This window comes from Kryptolebias marmoratus, linkage group LG11 (genome assembly GCF_001649575.2).
Source record: "Kryptolebias marmoratus isolate JLee-2015 linkage group LG11, ASM164957v2, whole genome shotgun sequence".
NCBI lineage: Eukaryota > Metazoa > Chordata > Actinopteri > Cyprinodontiformes > Rivulidae > Kryptolebias > Kryptolebias marmoratus.
Window position 1 is genome coordinate 17,142,937 of NC_051440.1, and position 12,125 is coordinate 17,155,061.

Below are 12,125 nucleotides of genomic sequence, written 5' to 3' on the forward strand. Positions count from 1 at the left end.
TATTTACAAAGTGCAAGCTATGTACAGTGGGCGGTATCCGGAGGTGTCTGAAAGAGAAGGAGAGCTGGGTGAGTCTCGGGTACGAGTCTTGATCCAGGTTATTTGCTAGGTGGTGCCAGTAACGTTTCTTATTTGCTTACAGGTCCAGGAGATGAATTCAGCGCCGAAGAGAGGAGGAGAGGTTCCAGAGTTCCAGGAGTAACGAGCCAGTTCCAGTAGGTGAGTATCGACGTGGTCCCAGGTAAGTAGTCCTTAATCTCCGTAGTCGTGTCGTGGCAAAAACCTAGAACGTAGGCAAAACAAAGAACGAAGTTAACACTAAGAGCAAGAATCAGGGTTAGACGCTGAGGCGGAGAATCTAACCCAAAAGGTTCGATGCTCCAGCGAAGATCTGATCTCAGCCTGCTGCTTAAGTACTAGATGGTCTCGTCAGTGGAAACTGGAACACCTGTGGAGTAATGGTTAGTAGCGCCGCCCAAAAGGCGGAGCCAAACCCAGATCCTCACAGAAAACTTAGAGACAAAATCATAAGAAGCACATATTTTATTTAGTTTTTATTTTAAAAAAAAAAATCTCGGTCCAAGCATTTAATCTTGACCCCCTGTGTAACTGGCACCCCTGATTTAGACACTCACATTTTGTAAGGCCAGAATAGAAATCTTGCCCTGCATCATACCATCAAAGTGAAAACAGAAAATTTTTAAATGATTACATAAGTATTACCAATTGTGTTTCCTATTCAATTCATAGCCGTCACTGTTAATTCCAGTATTTCACAAGCAGCCATGTTGGAGTGTAGTCATGTTTTAACTAAAACAGAGGGTTTGTAATATCTGGTTTACTGTACACTGGGTCAGGCTGAGCAGCCTACTTGATAAATCTGGCAGACATCCCTTTAAATCCTCTAAGTGTGTCTGAATCGTGGCCATAGTGGGTATGATACAAGGTTTTTGGAGGTGGTCCTCTTCTGTTGAGTGAACTGATGGGTTTAACCGTGGCATTAGCGTTGGGGATGTAAGAGCTTTATAATGTTTTAAGTTCAGAGGTTAGGGCCTTAGTGTAGAATGGTAATCCTAGAGGATTACGACGGGAATCTGGTAAATATCTGAGGAAATCCCTCCAAGGGACTTTCAGATCCTCTATTTGTAAGGACATTACATTCTCTAACACTGAGTCTATGTGTGTTTAATATATAAGGGTTTACAATATTGTAATTAAATTAGGTCATGAAATATAATGTTTTTACCTGAGGGAAAATTTTAACAATCACTAACAGACTGTAAATTAAATAAAGCTGAATGTTTGGACAAAGTGAAGCTTTTATATTTGATTTCTGATCTAGTCAGCCACTGTGTTTTAGCTTGTACATTTTTGCATGGTATAATGTATGACAGCTATAACATGTAAGTTAACATTTTGTAATAATAAATGTAATGCCCTCAAACTGTGTGAATATATACAATTTTGGTAGTCGTAAGACACAAAAAAAAAAACCAAATCATTTTCACAAGAATTCCATAGCTTAACAGAAAAAAAAAATCCACTTTTCATCTGTAACTCTGGCAACTTTCTGATTGATTACGTCCTTTTATTTATTAAGCTAAAGCTTTCCATCTACTACATTCAGATTCTGGCTCTCCTTGAGGCCAATTGGCCAAATGGAAGACATTCAATACCTTTCACGGGATTCCCTTTGGACGAGAGGAATTGCGCCCACACTCACACAGAGAACATGCGCAGCTGCCAAAGGCCTCTCCCTGCAGATGAGCTGGGTCATTTTTCATTACCTTAGCCCAGAGAAATCACGCGTGTAGTAATGGAGTCCAGTCACAACAAACTAAAGCTATGGATTGATAAATCCCCACTGCAGAGCACCGTGGAAGGCAACCAGACAGGCTAAAAGGATAATAGTTCTTTTTCGTTCCGCTGTTTGTCAATACTTCAAACTAAATCCTAAGGAAAGATGGGGAAATGTCTCAGTCTGCACTTTGTTGCCACTTCATAACTCTCCCTGCTTCTGTTTATCATTAATATTTATTCTTTTGTCTCTTTTATTTGTCTCATTCATTTTTGTTCTGGCCGTCTTCTTTTACCCTCTTCAGACACTCCCTCTGTGAATTCTTCGCCTCTTTGTTTCACTGCTGAAGCATTTGTTTGTGCTTCCCCTCTGAATACTTGTAACTGTACCAATCGCACACGTACACCCTTGTTACGTCACCTGAGCCCATATAGCCTGAGGGGAAGCTAAAAAAAGTGAAGTGGGGTGTAGTGGGTGGGGGGAGGGGAAGGATGGGAATGGATGGGATTCTGTTTTTGTAAAAATCTCAAGTGCATATCGACTTTGTAGACCAAAGGGTTTTTATCTGGTTTCCATCTTGGTATTGTGAAACTGTCATCAACTGGTTTAAATCACTTTGTGAGGAAAGTCTTCACTCCATGCCTTTTAACTTTGAGTTTATACCCTTGAGTTGTATCTTTGTCTACAGTTTTAAACTCTGTGCAACAGTGCCTTCTCTTCTTGATGCCCTACATTTCTTCCACAGTAGACAGTACTGTGCAAATGTTTTAAATAACCTAAAATGCATTTACACTTTGCTTCCAAGAAGCCAGACTTTCTTGTAATCTATTGACACTGTATTAATCAATAGTTCTTCAAGCTTTTTGAAGGTCTTTAAAAGTTTTTCTTTCAACTTTGCCTGCTTTTACATTAATTTTCTGTCCTGTCTATGTACCTGCACTTTATTGTGTGCTTAAAAATAAGAAAGACAAATGGTTGAGAAAAGAAATGTCAGGCCTACAAAGAACTGTCTCTAGTGAACAAACAGCTGAAATCAATGTCTTTAAGAAATAGGACTTGACTTGAAAGATGCATCAGCCTTCGGTTGATCATCTTCTGGAAAGCAGGTTTTCAGCTAATAACTTTTTGAAAATCAATGAGTTGGTACTTTAATATTATTTCATGTATGTCAAATTGTGCTATTTATGGTATTTTCTATAGATTCAGCTAAAGAATCTGGAACATTTCGTGCCTTTGTGAGAGATTTTTTGTAAAGATGTATCTTATCAGTCCACACAGCACTGGATCATCCATTGAGTTTAGAAGCTCTTTCATGCCTGAATGATTCCCAGGTCAAAGTTAAGTGGCTTAATAAACAACAACAAAAAAAAAAACATTCCTCAGAGAATGGTCAGGTACTGTATTTCACAAAAAAAGGCTAAAAAGCAGTGCCAAAGAAAAACTTTGAAAGAGCTTCAGAGATTTTGAAAAGCTACTGATTATGACCTCTTTGAAAGACTATGAGAAAGTCTGACACCTTGAATGCAAAATATTAAAAAATTAAGGAATAACTCAAAACCTTAGCAAAACTTTCATATAGAAAATGTACTGTTGCGAGAAAACTTTAAATTATTTTGATGTTAGGGGTAAAGCACAATATAATTAAAATGTATGGGGCGCCGTTTGTAAAGGAGCTTGTGCTAAAAATTCATGCCTAAATTTTGTCACATTTAGCTTCTGCTAAAAATTCATGCCTAAATTTTGTCACATTTAGCTTCTGCTAAAAATTCATGCCTAAATTTTGTCACATTTAGCTTCTGCTAAAAATTCATGCCTAAATTTTGTCACATTTAGCTTCTGCTAAAAATTCATGCCTAAATTTTGTCACATTTAGCTTCTGCTAAAAATTCATGCCTAAATTTTGTCACATTTAGCTTCAAACACTGTTTAAAAATGTAGTGTTGATTTTCTGATGTCACTTTTTACAACATTTAGATTTAACATTTAACATTTAGATTTAACATTTAGCATTTAGATTTATATTTAGTATGTAGCTGTAACAATTACATGTAACTAGCTAAATGTTGTAAAAAGTGACATCAGAAAATCAACACTACATTTTTAAACAGTGTTTGAAGCTAAATGTGACAAAATTTAGGCATGAATTTTTAGCAGAAGCTAAATGTGACAAAATTTAGGCATGAATTTTTAGCACAAGCTCCTTTACAAACGGCGCCCCATAAAAATGCTCAGATATTCACATTCAAATACAGACGATTGTGTCTGTGTGTGTGTGTGACAGTGATGATTACTTTCATACCACTCAGCTAAAGAAGTAAATAGTTTCAAAATCCAAGAGCTATTATGTAGGTGGAAGCTCAAGGAGGTCCTGTAAAGCCAATGCATTGACACTGGTATTGGTTGTCTCCCTAATTAACCTGGAGTGTGTGTGCCCACATACACACACATAATGGCAAAATCAGCAAAGAACATTGAGGATTGGGATGTTTTTTTGCTTCTATCCCCTGCTGTTCTGGTCTCTGGGTACATGTTTAATAGGCAAGTAGAATATATTAGAACTGTGACACATTCTTCACACACACTTTTGTATAGGAGTTTGCAGACAGCTCTGTTCAATATTCAGGAAGATAAACGATTAGACTGTTTGGTATTCTCTTCAGTCACAGGACAGGGGATAAAGGCCACTGCAGTTCAACTGCTCTGCTTCACTCAGTGCCCTTGAATTTATGCCACAAGCTCTGTGTCCCAGTGTGAGTGTGTGTGTGTGTGTGTGTGTGTGTGTGTGTGTGTGGTTTGCTGTTTATTTGCATACGATGAAGCAAAAACAAAGACAGAAGAGGCTGGAGAGCAGGATAGGTCAAGCTGGAAGATTTACCAATCAAAGTTCAATGAGTTCACAAGCTAAAAGAGAAGCACCCATTTATGCTATTAGCAGAGCCGAATCAAACACCTCCTTCTAAGTCACGCTGTGTCACTGCGTGCATTTCCAGCGGTATCAGTGAACACCGGGTCACTTGGGTCCACTGTGATTTCTCACTGTGTGAATTATAGATGAGGAGAGGAGGTGTAGGGGTAAAAGATCCTTCCCTTGTGAATGACTCACACAGCCAGTCCACATCCTGGTAGATCAGCCTCCTCACAATCACCAAGACTGTGTTTCATTTAGATAAAAGACCCGAAGACATGACATCACTGGTACCTATTCATCCTGAAACCCAGGGCTCCCCTTTCTTAGTCTGGCTGCAGACTTCTTTACCCCCATACCTTTGTTCTGACGTTACTAGGTCAGCACCATGTCATCAAAACCAAAAAAACAGATATATGCCAAACATTTTACAATACACATAGTGCATTTATCAACCCAAACATTCATTTGTGCTGGAGCTTAAAGAATGCCTAATCAGTGTCAGAGCAGGAGAAGGACAGAGGACAGAGACTGAGAACAAGAGCAGATACAGATGCAAAGAGAATCGTGTGCTACAGAGACTTTTTTATGAGACATGGCTGGTCAACATGTGCAATATCTTTCAAACTGCAACTGCATGCAAGACTCGGCATATGCACTCTTCTCAGAGTTGTGATGTGTACTGAAGCAGACACACTGTGGCGCTGTGTCATCAGAGTGTGCTCACAGAGGTATTTCATTGGATTGGATGTAATCTCAGAAGACAATTGCAATGGTCTTGTTCAAAAATGCTATACACTTTGGATAACTTTATGCTCTATATGAGTGTTTTTGCACATGTTATTGTTGCTGTTTTTAGCTAAAGTTTTTACATCAAAACCAGAGCAAAAGCAAAGTTAAAGTATGTAAAAGGAGAAGAAGAGAGAGCAGAAAAGAACACCAGCAGCAAGTGCAGAGATAATGTGGACCTGAAAAGAGTAACTAACTGACTGAAATCTAAGCAACAATTTGGAGTTACAGAACAAAATAATTATAAATGGAATAAAAAACAATTGGTGTGAACATCTTATGCAGAGTCTCCAAGACTGAAGAAATGAATTTTAAACAAGCAGGCAAACAGGAAAAACACAATAAATCACCAAATGTTTTGACTACAAGATACTGTATATTCATATTTACTTTAGGACAATGAGACCCAAAGTTGGAGTCAGTATCCCAGTGTGGGTTTTGAAACACCATGTGTGGGGTCCTGAGAAGGTCTACAGGAATCAAATTAATGTAAAAAATGGCTGTCACAAGCATATTTAGCCTTATTTGTCATAAAAAATTTAAACAGTGACCACAAATGGATAAAAATAATAAAATAGGTTATGAGGTTTTTGTTAAATGGCTTTTTTTGTATACTTCAACTAGCAATAGTTGGGGTCACAGGTCTTTTCCACTTTTATTTTGTGGGTCAAAAGTTGAAATTCTGGGAACCACTGCCATAAAACTACAAAGCAATAATCATATGTGTTCATTTCGAACTGGTACTTTTTACTATTATTAGCAAGTTGCTTTTTTTTCACAGTCACTGAGGCTCTTCTTAGTGCAAAGCCTCAGCTGAGATGTCAAGTCTTATATAGATTTATATGATTCAGCACAGCTCAGAGTATAGATCACACAATATCTATAAAATAAAAATTCTTGATATGTTCACTGAGTGTGCTTTAAGAACTCACAGCAGTGCTCCAGGTAAAAATGTCTATTTAGTTTTTGAAATTCAGAATAGTTTCCATCTGTCAGTTATGATTCCAATAAAAGAAAGAGGAAAGTTTTGTGTGTGTGTGTATGGGGGAGTGGCGTGTGTGTAAAAGTCTGGGAATGGAGGTTTATAGTAAATTGAGAACAAAGCAGAGCTGACTACAGAAATATCTCCAGTTTGTTTGAAGTGCCAGTATGTTTCTGATTTTAAAAACGGCCTAACTGGAACCACATTTCAGTCCAAAAAGTCACTCATGGGCAGAGAGGGTGGAGCTCAAAGACACACACACACATATATAATCAGACATGGACACACACTCACACACATACACACTTGAGCAAACAAAACAGATCAGTCGTTTCTCTAGACATTCCTGGCTGCCTTTCCCTGACCCTCCCTGCTCCGTCTTACTCTACCACTATACCATCAATTCTAGGTGGTGAAAAAAGATGCAATTTTGCCCTGCTTTTGATTGTCCATTTGGCTTTTACACTTCCATCAAACTGCACTGAAGCTGTAGCCCATTGAGGGTTTTATGTGCCTTACATAGGTGCTGTTACATTAAAGTTACAGGCGAGTCATAAAGCGTCTTCAGATATAATGATTTCAGCATCTTAAATCATCACGAAGCTGCTTGTGTCAAACAATGCTAACTCAGAGTGTAACGAGTTTCAAAAGTGTCTTCATGTAGTCTCCGTAAATATGGAAGTAGACAACGGGAGGCAGAGCAACACAGAGAGCATAGAGAGTGGATGTCAGTCCTAAATGCCTACCGCAGCGTCCCACAGATGGGGTTAAATAGATTCTCCATCTTGCTTCAATTAAACGTTCAGCTGTGTTTATATCACAGTGTAGGTTACCTTTTCCAGCTCAGACAATCCAGCCATGTTGTCTGACCCCAAAACCCCAGCTCTAACACAAACTCATTGTGAAAGAGATGAAGTGGAGTTCTGTGGAAAGATTATGAACATTTAATATCTTACATGTTGTAGATAGCTCTTTGAATGGCCTAAGCTTGAAGAAATACATACTAACAACTAGCCTGAGTGGGGCCAAGACCAAAGTGGATTGCTGCTGTCTTAAAATAACTTCAGTCTCAAATATTTCGTAATAGGTCATACCAGTGCAATTTGGTATGACCTATTTTAGCTAACATTAGCTGCTAGTTCATTAATTTAACTCTATTTCTCCAAATTAAGGGCATTTAAAGAGCTAGCTACAACAGGTTAATGCTTGTTTATGATATTTTGAAAATAACTCACTTCAAAAGATCTGAACTATCGCTTTAAAACCACTCAGATCTTTCCACTCATAAGCCACTGCTTTGTTGAAATATATCAGATCAGTGTCTTATTACAGCCCAGAACAGAAACATATTGGTTTCATAACAAAGCCAGAGTCCAGATAAGTGACATCTAAGTTCCTCACCTTGTGTTTCTTGGCAATATTCTCAGCAGGTCATGGAAAGGTGAGCAGAAATACTAAAGAGGCACAAACTTTGAACAGAGTGGATCATTAATTCAGAGCTTCTCATTATTCCGTTCAGCCTCACTTCTTTCTTTTTATTTCCTCTCTAAGTTTGTGAATCTGCCACCTCTCTCTCCACACTCACATTCATCTTAGACAGGAGCAAAAGTTCACAAACTCCTGTAATTTCAGTGCCCAGAAAAAAATAGTTTTGTTTTAGTCTCTTCTTTGGTCATGACCACCCTTACCCCATTTCCCAAGTCCCTGCTTTGGTTCATTTTTTTTCTTGCTGTCTCTCTTGCTTTCAGACTACAGGGTCCTTGTGATAGCAATCTGAGGAAGCTTCCAATGAACAGAGATATGTATGTGACTGGGGAATAAAAACGAGAGACCGTTGTATATTTTAAAGCCAAAGAAACACTCATCTGGAGATGTTTAAGTTGGACAGGCCACTTTCCGGTGTCTGGACGAGGCCAAAAATATCCAGAAACAGAAAAAATCCAGCAGCAGGAGGGGAAAGGATACACCTCCTCACTTCTCATGTGACTGACTGCAAACTAAGCTGAATTTTTGGGGTTGCAGAACATGTTCTGGTAGAGAGAACACTGTTCAAGCCAAGAACATTAACTTTAACTGCATCACATTGCCCAATGTCAATATTTCTGGTGAAGATTACATCAAAATTGTACATATGGTGCAACTGCGTTTGGCTCAAACAAATTAGTTGGAAGACTCAAACAAATAAGCAAGTCCCTGATGCTGTATGCTTTACATGCGGCCTCACCAGGAGACTTTACATGTATGGAAAAGACACGTTGAGTCATTATGACAAGTTAATGACAGCTCAGGCATGCTTCTGTCCTGCTCATTGGTCTCTATTTATGGCACCATAAACCAGATTCATTCTGTCATTTTAACTGCTTCTGGTTTTAACGGCTGCTGCCCAGCTGGAACACAAGCGCCCAATTTAAGGCATCCAAAAAAAAAAACATAAATAAAGAAGGTGGAGGGGAAAAAACACTGTCAGTCCAACGGCTGCAGTGGGCTGAAGGCCAGAACTCAAAGCAAGATGTGTGTTTTAGGTGTAGACAGGATGCACCACTCTGCAAGGACTGAACCATTCAAATCTGTGCACCGTTACACACTTTTGGAAATTTGTCAAAACACACACATGGGGTAAAGTGATCTGTCACCTGAGAGCAGGGGACCTCACCTGTACTTACCCTAAGGCGGTGTGCTTTATAAACCAGGCATCTCGGCTCGTTGTTAACACTGGTTTTAACGGCAGACTGTTTGCATGCTGTGCAGACTCACGTGTCTGTGGGTGTAAGCACACACACACACACACACACATGCTGCACAGACATAGATGTCTGCAGTTTCTCATGACTGGGAGCCGCTGCACACCCTCATCTCCTCCACTCCCCGCCCCCACATCTTGTCTCCATTATTCCCGTGTTTTGTTTTGTTTTTTTTCGAAGCAGCTCCGGTGACAGGCAAAGAGAAGCAGCAACACAGACCGTCTTTTAGCCGCCGCTTCTTCCGGTGCCCCCCCTGCTGGCTGACCGTTGGTACGGTCTCCTGTACGGTCTCAGTCCGTGCGCGCGGCGCCGGTAGCGAATAGGAGAGGAGAGGGGGTGGGGACGGTGGGGGGGGAGAGCTGGTCGAGAGGAGAGACCAACAGGCAGCGTGAGGCTCTGTGTGTTCCGAAGGAGGGATGAGAGAGAGAGAGAGAGAGAGAAGGTAGTTTTGGAAGACCCCTTCACAAGTCGCAGTAAAGTAGTTTTTTTTTTTATCTTGGTTCGGGTGTGAGACCGCGCTGCCCGTAGTGTTGACAGGGAGTCAGCGGCAGCGACGGCTAACGTTAACTAACGGCCACAAACATGGATGCTGATGTGCCTCCTCGTTCAGGCCGGCCAGGAAAACGAGTGTTTTTTGATGATTTCGTGGCAGGAACGCGACTCGTGTCTTTCTGGGATTAATATTCCAGGTTATTTGCTTTCAATTTTTTTTTCTTCCCCCCCTTTGGTGCCGGTGTCTCAGTCTGTGGGAGCTACAGGGAGAGGGGAGAGCGTTTGTTTGCAAGGTAATAATTCCTGCTGTCGCATCTCTTGACAACCGCCTGTCTGCGTTTTATGTTTAACGTCAGCTCCAGTGAACTATGAAAACCTTTCGAATAGGTGCTTCAGATGGCGTTTCGTCTGCGCCCATGGCCGTTTAATCACAGCGTTTCTTCCCATTGAGTCAGGCCCAGAGGATGTCTGCTATATTAGCCAGTTCAACCGTGACAAGTAATGAGAGAGAAATGTTGGTGGACTACATGCAGCGTGATTCACAAACCAGGGCAAAGTGATGTAACTTCTACCACATGCTGCTTTTAAGCTAAAAACGAGCACTCTGAAGCTGGATTGTTATGCTGCTATTATATACAGCACATTATAGTGTTTTTAGTGCCAAGATGCCTTGTTCAGTGTTCATGTTGACCACGAGAATGTGAACTATCAGGCTCACATTAAATATGGCTGAAATATTGCGAATTTTCTAGTTTAATCACAGCAGGCTATTCATAGAGACTTTATTACATTTGATTCAGTGATGGACATGAACTCACAATCATGTGCCCAGTACCACAAAGTGAATTTAATTTTTAAAACTAATAAGCATCTGTTTCTGGCAGATTGGCGTCTCTACTTTAAGCCTCAGGGCAGTGATTTGTTACCTAGATATTAAGGTTTGCGGTATTCCCAGAAGCTTGAAGCTGATTGCCAGTGAGTGTGTACATACTTGTGTGTGTTTGTGTATGTGTTTGCGTCTGCAATGCAGACAAAACGTTTCCTGATATAACCATTTGTTTTCAGCAACTTAGGACATAATTGGCATTTTTAGAGTCATGTCAAAATAATTAGAACAAATCATTAGGGGGGTTTGCTCCACTGAACCGTGTGTTAAGTTTAGGAGGGTAAGGCAGAAGGGCAGATTCAAACAAACAAACAAAACAAAGTTAAAACGTTCACCGACTGTGTGCACAGGTGCACCCAATCTAAACCATTAAACCACGGGAGATCGGTGGAAAGAGTAAACCAGGCTCTGCAGTGAAGGTAGAAAGCCACACACATGCACTCACACACCAGTAGTCATTTGAGGAGTTCACACTGGGATGAGTGTTGAGGCATACCTGTGTCATTTTCTCCCCCTCTTCTGTTTCTGATGTCTTCATCTCTCTGTGAAATCTCACTGTCAGCTTGCCACCTTACACAAGCCGACATGAATGGTGGGAAAGTGGGAAGGTCGTTTTTTTGTTAAACTCTTACAGTAACTGTGACACACCCTTACTAAATTGCAATAGCCTCAGGTGGCCTCACGGTGAAGAGTTACAAACCGGTTGCTCTTGTGTTTACGTTGCAGATTTTGTATTCTGTAAGCCATTATTATCCCTTATATTAAAAACATGACCTCTCCCATTCCCCTTTTTTTCCTTCTTCTTTTTCATGCACTGTCTTCCACCCTCTAACTTCTCATCTCCCAGATGTGGGGGGAAGTCTGGGAGGAGTAAGGGGGTGTTTGTGGTCCTCAGGGTCCACGTTTCCTGTTAAATTGTGGAGCAACTCCACATGTGCTGAAAACAGCAGGATACAGACTCAGACACACTTTATGATGCTCAGCTCTCTGGCAGAGTTTGCTCATTTGTATTCCGGTGCCTAAATCAACTTTGTGTCTTTGTCCTGGGTTTGTTTGTCTTTCATTGCAAAGTGGGAACTTTACTAGCAGGTTTTCAGAGTTCGTTCTGTCTCTCGTGTGAGATATTTGCTCTAACTTGTTGTTTCCCACAGTTGACTGTCTCATCACTGCACCTGCATCACCTGCACCTGTTTACACCTGAACTTGGCACACAGATGTTTTCCTTTCTGCATCTTACTTCAGCAAACCTCATGTTAGCAACATAAACAAGCCCTCCTGTGAGCATTGTTAGTGGACACTTTCCCTCACTGGTTTTGAGACTATGGTTGCTAGTGTACTGATGGGCAATAGAGTTCCTGCTCAAGGAGGAATGTTAAAAATGTCAGAGGAACGGTGTGCAGGACACTGTCTCTGTTAGCCCATTGTCTAGTTGAGATAACCGTGTTCTGACTTCAGTGTAATACCACACAGACAGGCAAGGTCCAAGCTCAGTCCAAAGCATGGTGTACTTTTATGTCAGTCATAAATTAACA

General features: G+C 40.6%; 1 protein-coding gene across 8 annotated transcripts in view; it reads left to right on the top strand.

The window, feature by feature from the left end:
- frmd4a (FERM domain containing 4A) overlaps positions 1–12,125 on the top strand; it is a 71,268-nt gene that overhangs the window by 27,831 nt on the left and 31,312 nt on the right. Inside the window, exon 1 of one of the 8 annotated variants that reach the window (XM_017405791.3) lies at positions 37–241. The exons of 5 other annotated variants lie outside the window; for them this stretch is intronic. The gene's annotated coding sequence lies outside the window, so the exon portion shown is untranslated. Of the gene's footprint in view, positions 1–36; positions 242–9,675; positions 10,001–12,125 lie in introns of those variants that run through there. 2 more of the 8 variants (XM_017405792.3, XM_017405790.3) reach the window with 2 other exon arrangements.